Source organism: Ursus arctos, unplaced genomic scaffold (genome assembly GCF_023065955.2).
Source record: "Ursus arctos isolate Adak ecotype North America unplaced genomic scaffold, UrsArc2.0 scaffold_10, whole genome shotgun sequence".
Lineage (NCBI taxonomy): Eukaryota > Metazoa > Chordata > Mammalia > Carnivora > Ursidae > Ursus > Ursus arctos.
The window spans coordinates 57,915,199-57,923,728 of NW_026622764.1; the positions used below are offsets into that span (position 1 = coordinate 57,915,199).

General features: G+C 38.5%; 1 long non-coding RNA gene across 1 annotated transcript in view; it reads left to right on the forward strand.

Annotated features, from left to right (window-relative positions):
* LOC130543082 (uncharacterized) overlaps positions 1 to 8,159 on the forward strand; it is a 272,900-nt gene extending 264,741 nt beyond the window's left edge. The window contains exon 3 of the long non-coding RNA XR_008958107.1: positions 8,047 to 8,159. This is a non-coding gene — a long non-coding RNA (uncharacterized LOC130543082). The remainder of the gene's footprint in view (positions 1 to 8,046) is intronic.
* Positions 8,160 to 8,530: the final 371 nt, after the last annotated feature.

Sequence of the window (8,530 nt, forward strand, 5' to 3'; positions counted from 1 at the left end):
TCTTTCTTGTTTTTTTACTGTAGGATTTTTAAATAAAGGTATAAATTTCCCCTTTTAACACTGCTTTTGCTGTGCCCCATACATTTTGGTATGTTGTGTTTGCATTTTCTTTATAATTTCCTCTTTGATCCATTGGTGTTTAAAAATGTTTTTAATTTCCACAAATTTGTGAATCTTCCAGTTTACTTCTGTTGTTCACTTCAAACTTCATCTCAATGTGGTTAGAGAAGATACATTGTATAATATCTGTCTTTTTAAAGCTATCAAGACTTAACCTGTGACTTAATATATGACCTATCCTGGAAAATGTTTCATGTGAACTTGAGAAGCATGTTTATAGCATTCTATATATGCCTGATAGATCTACTTGGTTTATTGTGTTAAGTCCTCTATTTCCTTATTTATCTTCTGATTGTTCTGTCATTATTGAGAATAGGGTATCGAAGTCTCCAAGTATTATTGTGCTATTTCTCCCTTCAGTTCTTTCAGTTTTTACTTCATGTATTTTGCTAATCTTTTATTAGGTGCATAAATGTTTATAATTGTTACATCTTGTTTTATTAATATATAATGTCCTTCTTTGCCTTGTGAAATCTTTTTTGATTTAGAGCCTATTCTGTGTGACATTAGTATAATCACCCCTACTTTCTTTTAGTTAATATATGTATGGATTATCTTTTTCTGTCCCCTCACTTTCAATCTATTTGTGGGTTTGGATCCAAAGTGACTTCCTTGTAGACAGCATGTAGTTGGATCATATGTTTTTATTCATTATGCCAATCTCTTTTCTGATTGGAGAGTTTAATCTATTTACATTTAAAGTAATTACTGATATAGAGGGCCTTACTTCTGTCATTTTGTTTTTTGGTTTCTATATTCCTTATAGGTTTTTTTTTTCCTCATTTCCTGCATTACTGTCTCTTTGCATTTGGTTGATTTATTTTATTGTGACACATTTAAATTATTTTCTCATTTCTTTTTGTGCATATTCATAGCTATTTTCATTTTGGCTATCTTAGGGATTACATTTAATATCCTAAAGTTTGAATTTGAATTTGAATTTATACCAGCTTAACTTCAAGAATAGTTTTTAATATAGTAATAGTATAATAGTTTTTAACATACAAAACCTGCTCCTTTACAGCTCTGTCCTCACCCCTTTCAGTTGTTAATGTCACAAAATTACATCTTTATATATTGTGTGCTCAAAAACATAATTTACTGATTCCTTTAAATTCTTAAGTCTCTAGAATTATGTAGGGAGCAATAAACCAAAGCTACAATGATATTGCTTTTAGACTAATAATTTTTAAAAAATATTTTAGTCTCTTAAATCATGTAGAAAACAAAAAAAAATGGAGTTATAAACCACTGTTACAGTAATACTAGCTTTTATAACTGCCCATGTATTTGACATTATTGAGATCTTTATTTCTTATATTTCTTCTAGTTGCTGTGTAGTGTCTTTTCATTTCACCATGCAGGATTCCCTTGAGCATTTCTTGCAGGGCAGGTCTAGTGGTCATGACTCCCTCAGCTTTTGTTTATCTGGGATTATCTTAATTTCTCCCTCATGCTTGAAAGACAATTTTGCTTGATAAAGGATTTTTGGTCCAACTTTTTACTTTGGGCACCTGAAATGTATCAGCCCACTGCCTTCTGGCTTCCAAAATTTGTGGTGAGAAATTTGCTAATTATTTTATTCTTTCATGAGGAATTGTCACTTGTATACATATTGTCTCTCTCGCTGCTTTTAAGATTCTTTTTTTTTGTCTTTGTCTATTGAAAGTTTGATTATAATATGTCTCAGTGTGGATTTCTTTGAGTTCATTTTACTTGGAGTTCATTAAGCTTTTTGATTGTTTATATTCATGTCTTTTGTCAAATTTGGAAAGTGTTCAACCTTTGTTTATTCAAATACTTTTTCTGCCTCTATCTTCTCCTTCTGCGACTCCCACAATGCATATGTCGGTCCACATGATGGTGTCCCACAGGCTTCTGGGCTCTGTTCATTTCTCTTCAATCTGTTTTCTTTCTGTTCCTCAGACTCAACAATTTCCATTATCCTATCTTCATGCCTATAATTTCTTCTGCTAACTTAAATATGTCTTTGAATCCCTTTTCATATCCCTTAGTGTACTTTTCAGCTCCAGAATTTCGTTTTGGATTTGTTTGTTTGTTTTCTGTCTCTTTATTGACATTTCCCTTTTGTTCACACATAATTTTCTTGACCATCTCTATATCTTCCAGAGTTCCAAAATAGTTCCTTCAGGTAGGTTTTGCTAGTGTAATTGTTGTCTAGATGAGGAGACAGATTCCTGGTGCTGCCTACTTCACCATTTCCCCCAAATCTTTTCCCATTGGTGAGCCTCGCAACAGAGCTCCTCTATGTGTATGGATCACTCTGGATGCAGCATTGAGAACTAGCCCCAGGGAGGGTGGGTGGCTTCTGGAACAATTGATGGGAGGCTACTCCAATAATCTAGGTGAGATATAATCATGCTTGATCACCATAGTGTTGTAGTAGTGATAAATATTGGAATCTGAATACATTTTGAAGGCAGAGCTGCCAGGATTTGTTGCTGAATGGGAGATGAAAGTTTATGGGAAAACAAGTGAATATAGAAAATGTCTATTTTTGAAATGAATAAAATAGTCACATAATTGTCCCAAGAAGCCACAAAGAACATTAGATTTTGACCATTAGCTCTGACATTCCCTGTCTTCTTTGTTTTTGTTTTGTTGTTGTTGTTGTTGTTTCTGTTTTTAAGTAGGTTCCATGCCCAGCATGGAGCCCAACATGGGGCCTGAACTCACAACCCTGAGATAAAGAGCTGAACTGAGATCAAGAGTTGGATGTCCAACTGACTCAGCCACCCAGGAAACCCCCCCCCCATTTTCTTTATAATGATAATTCTTACCACCATTTTTGGCCATGGCCACTGGTATTGTACATTCAGCCCTTTCTCTCCTCTGAGCTGCACTGCCATTACTTGGTCTTACCATGGATGAGACCTATGACTGCCCTTTTCAGTGGTCCTGAAAACTTCTGTTTGGGCTTCAATGATGAAAGTCGTTTGCTGTATCTCAACTGAGATATCATCTGATGTTTTTGCAGTAATGGTTTTATCTGGACACACACAAAACTACCAGGAAGAATAAGTATAGTCTATTGGTAGCTCTCCTGAACTACTGTGCTACTAACATCAGCCCCTCCAAAATTTTAGCAAATGTTTTTAATTATATTACTGTGAAATTAGTATGTCTTTCCAAAAAGGTTTGGCCTTTTTAAAAAATTTAAATTCAATTAATTAACATATAATGTATTGTTTCAGGGGTACAGGTCTGTGATTCATGAGTCTTATATAATACCTAATGCTCATTACAACACATACTCTTAAAAGGCTATAATATGTGACAGTAAACACATCACTCATCTGCTTTTCCAATCTCTGGTACTCCCTACTGGGGCTGGTGAGGAGGGGGCATTCATCCTTGAGAACCAGAAAATACCTTTGAGATCCTTCAAATCAATGAAAATCATTAGTTGTTGGAGGAGGTGGGGGGGTTAAAATCCCTCATATGCAGCAGATATTTCAGGGGATGTAGTTGTAATTAATCTTGTCTTCAGACTCCTAAAAATGAAACTTAGTCAACAGTATGAATCATGGAACCCTCTCATTGGTAAGCCCCCTTTCAAGGGTGTTAAATGTCTCACTTGGCACTCTGTTTTATTTAGCTAACTTTTCAGCCTATTTTAACACGTGGAACCTCCTGAAACATGAGCCAGAGAGCCTACGAATCTAGCTCCATTTCGTTCTGGTCTGTCACTTTGGTGTTAGCATTTTCCTCACTCTTGTTTCCAGTTTGAGTTATGAAACCATTTCAGTTCAGTTTTAATAACCTCCCTGGCATGGCAAGCTCCACGAGAGCTGCCAAACTTAATACATTGACTCCCTGTGAAGAGGGCAGCAGTTTTGGCCGTGGGGGACGGGAGGTGGATTTTCTATAAACGCATCCGTTTTCCATTACAGCCCTTTCTGATTTGGTAGCAGTCTGCCAGGTGCAGCTGGTTTCCTCTTCTATACACAATCACTTTTGACTTTGGTTTCTGAATTTCCTTGTCTCCTGACTCACCCGTGATCCTCTGACTAAATAAACTACCTCGTGATCGATCTTCCTGCCTGAGGAGTAGGTCCCAGGGCTCAGCAGCTATGAGAGGGCTAGCTTTGCCCTGCAGGACAAAACTCTGGCCACTGACCTCCATGTGTGTTTGTGGAGGCATTCATGACCACCACAGGGAAACAGTTGCTCTGGTGCAGAGAGGGCTATCTTTCTGGAATGAAAGCAAGATTCTATTCTACAAATGTATTTGCACATGAGCTTCAGGCATGCTGCTGAAGGTGGCAAAACTCTCTAAACCTTCACTGGTGAGAAATACCCACCATCCCAAGCCACTCCTATGCCACAAAACAAAGGAAGCCAGGTCCCCACTGTTCAGTCTCATGCTTTCCTTAGAATCTGTGTTTATTTATTTAAGACACAGACACTTTCATCTCATTGAACAAAGGGCATGAAAATTTTCATTTTTAATCAAGTGTTCAATAAACCATCGATGTCATGGGTTTGTTTACAATATAATGATGACTTGCTTTAAGCCAACAAAATGCATGAAATTCCACATTTATAAACAAATAGAAAAGTTAAGGCAGTATACAAATACTTGCTTTACAAGAAGAGTGGCCATAATAAATTTTAAATTGTTATCCTCTCTTAGGGCAATAATACACTATAATTTTTTATTCAAATAAGGCAAGCTATTCTTATAACAAGAAGAGTTAGTAGAAAAATAGATTAGGGACAGAGTCAAAAGGCTGCCCAAAACAGGTGTATAAATTCTCATTTGAGAATGTGGCCCTCCTATGATTCCCTAGGGAACCTCAGCTTAATTTTATTCAAGTTCCACTGGAATTCTCTAGGGGAATTAAATAGTGAGGATTAGCAGGTAAAATTTCCTTGGGTTTTAGCTATTTCTTACCACTCATGTGTTTGTGGCCTCTGGAAGTAGAGGCCTCAGAGCAAAAGCCTCAGAGATTGCAAACTCACTGTGTGGAGAGAAGGCAGACACCTAGGCGTCTCATCACTTGGCAGTTCTAAATCTTTATTTCTGCTCTTGTGTGTGGTAGATGATGCCCGCTGAGTGACTTAGTCCCGTGGGCATGGACTGCAGGCTGCTCCAACCGCAAAATAGACCACAAGTGAGGTACAGCTCTGCAGGTGGTGGCTGAAACCCCACCACTTTCTCCCCTGCTCTGGAAAGTGCCCTAGGACACATGCGAACAAAAGAGGTATTAGTATAGGGGAAACTTAGAATGACTCTTCCTGTTTTTAAGTTTATTATCTAAAAATTTTAGTATCCTCTCTTTTTACTAACAGTTTGCTTGTTATAACCCCCTCACCCCACCCTCCACCAAGATCTGCTGGTGCAACTTCCATTGTAAGCCTAAGGAGCAGAGGCCTGGAAGGGTTTCTCTGCCATCTGACCATGCAGAGTTCAAGTAGGCAGGGGCAGCCTTCCCTCTGGACAGTCCAGGTCCTGAAAAACTTCCTAAGGCCTGGAGCTATAGAAGGGAGCGTGAGGGGAAGGCTGAAGCTGGATCTGAAAATATCCTCTCACGCCTTTGAGCCGGATCCTTTGCTTTAGGCTCCCTAATGCAGGTAGATGCCCATCAGTCTGACCCTGCCAGTTGTTTTTGTTTTGTTTTGCTTTGTTTTTTTTAAACTTTTTTGTTGTTGTTGTTGCCATTGCTTTTCAAAGCACAGGGCTTTTCATACTTTTGAAACATCACAGAACCTTCTAATTAGCAATCCCTGGCCATTAGGAGTTGCAGCTTGTTGTGTGTATCCCAAAATAGCTAGGCCTTTTCAAGTTTTTAAACCCAAAGTTTGGTTCAGAGACATAGCCTTAATTTATTTGTACCAAGTTAAATGAGCACAAATTCTTTTGTAATATTGAGAATTATTTTTAAATTTACTAAAAATATTCACTAAACTATTTTATTTTTCCTTACGGGAAAAAGAAATTATAGCAACAAAAAGGGGCCTTAAAAAATGAGAAATTTGCTGTTATTCCAACTTTTTTCCCTCCCATCCTGCTTCCCCCGAGGCCACCTTCAGAATTCCAGTTTTTTGCAGGGAAACTATTCTGGAATTTGAGTGAAGGTTTGATTGGCTGCTTTGGTTCTGCAAGGCTATGTGTCTGATAAAACGAAGGGAAAAGGAGAGGGCTTTGTTATCCGGGGAATGTTCTTCTGAAAGAAGAGTCAATGGGGAGAATAGGGGTTTCCCAGTCTGGCTCTGTAGAGTCCTTTGGCAGGGCAGTGAAAAGTAGGGAGCAAGAGGGGAGGTTCTATGGATTGAATGTTTATGTCCTCCCCCCTCCCCAAATTCATATGTTCAAGCCCTAACCGCCAATGTGATGGTATTTGGAAGTGGAGCCTTTGGGAGTTAATTAGGATTTGATGCAGTCGTGAGGATGGAGACCCCATGATGGGATTAGTGTCCTTAAAAGAAGAGACTGGAGCCCTTTCTTTCTCTCCACCAGATACAGCAAGAAGGCAATTGTGTTAAAACCAGGGAGGTGAGTTCTCATTAGACAGTGAATCTTGGACTTTCTTGCCTCCAGAACAGCAAGGAATGAGTTTGTTGTTTTAATCACCTATGGTAATTTGTTGTAATAGCCTGAGCTAAGACAGGATGGAAGGCTGAGTAGGGCAAATTCAGGTTCCTTCCTCCAACTAGACAATCTCCACTTTCAGGAAACAAGAAGTTATGTCCTTTTATTCAAACTATGTGTGTGTCTGTATAGACATTCCACAGACTTATTATTTGATATCAGTGCTCTGCTGTCATTTAATGCCAAGTACAATTTAATATTTGGGGGAAAAAGGATTACATTCTAAGAAATTGCCAAAATGTCCTCTCTCCTAATATTACTGTTATCACAGAGGAAAAAGCAGAGAAAAAAACTGGATTAAAAAAAGATTACATGTACTGAAAGACGATAATTCTATCTTCTCCTTCTTCTCTTTCTTTTTCTTCTTTCTCTTCCTCTTCTTTTTTTGGTATGGGCAATTGCACTTGCTATTGTGAAATCAAATGATATATACCTCCAGGAACTCTTCCAGAAAGAGCTACTCAGTAAGAGGAAATTCATCATGAGTTGCATTCAGAAATTACAGCTCTGGTATGTTTTTTTGGATGACCTGATGCAAAGGATCATCTGCAGCCATGAAAACTCAAGAACAGATAATTCAATGAGTGTATTTAGAAATGTGTTGTCCTCTCCTGCCAATGAATCTCCCTGTACATGAATGGCATCTGTGTCCTTGATTTGGGTAACTGCTTCTCCTCCTCAGACAAAACTCGAGCTAACAGATCTGTGTGTCTTATCAGTACAGACCATCCTGTAATCAATGGAGAGGTGTTTTTGTTAGTGATACCCATCTGTGTCTGTCGAGTAGATAAACAGTATAGCATGTAATCATAAATGCAGATTATAATGGCATGCAGTATTACCATTTTGAACAGAGGGAATTAAACTAGGGAACTCCCTTCTGTATATTAGACATTGTTCAAAGCCAAATCTATCATGGTCTGAGTGCCTCAAATTGCATATAGTCTACTAACTGAGGAGATCTGGCTTTTATAATAAAAAGGTACCTTATAATAGAAAACTATGCCCAATAGTCTGTTGTTTCTGGTGATTATGAGAGACACCAGCATGGAGAGGCTAAGAGATGGGGTGGTGGAAGGAATATGGGCTAGGAATTTGAGGTGCCCAGATTGAAATCCCAACTCTTAACAGAGTCATCGGGACAATTTGTGAAGCCGCTTTGAGTCCTGTTTTCCCCCTTTGTGAAATGAGAACAAAACTACCCAGTTCACAGGGCCACATGTGATATGGAAATCATCTTGCATATGCATGCCTGGCTCACAGCAGACACTCATATATATTGGGTTTCTTCTTGCCTTCTTTTCTCACAGACTGTTCAAGAAAGGATGTATTAACTGGTGGTTAAAGGAAGGGATTCAGTTCGGTCTCCTTTTGGATGCTTTTCGGCGTGGTCCAAAATGCAACACCCAGACCTGGAGAAGTGCTACAGGTGAGCTTTCCATATTCAGATTTTGCTGAAGTGCATGTGAGGCCTGGGCATTACACTGCCCGGTGACGGAGCTGCCCATCGGCAGTGATGAGACCTTTAGCCCAAGAAGCTTTTAGAAAGCTTTTGAGTTCCATTTCTTTTGGAGATAAAGTAGAGAAAAATCAGTTTTCTTGGAAATCCTTGCAATCTGGCAAGCATTGTGAAAATTGACAGAAGCATTGAAATTGGCTTGGAATTATCAAGCAGACTTACTCCGTTTTAAATATTAGGCTTCCTGATGAGATATCATTGAAGAAAGATTTCCATGGCATCAAAGAATTTGTAAACCACTGGCCTAGTACAAGAAAGCCATAGTCTAAGAATGA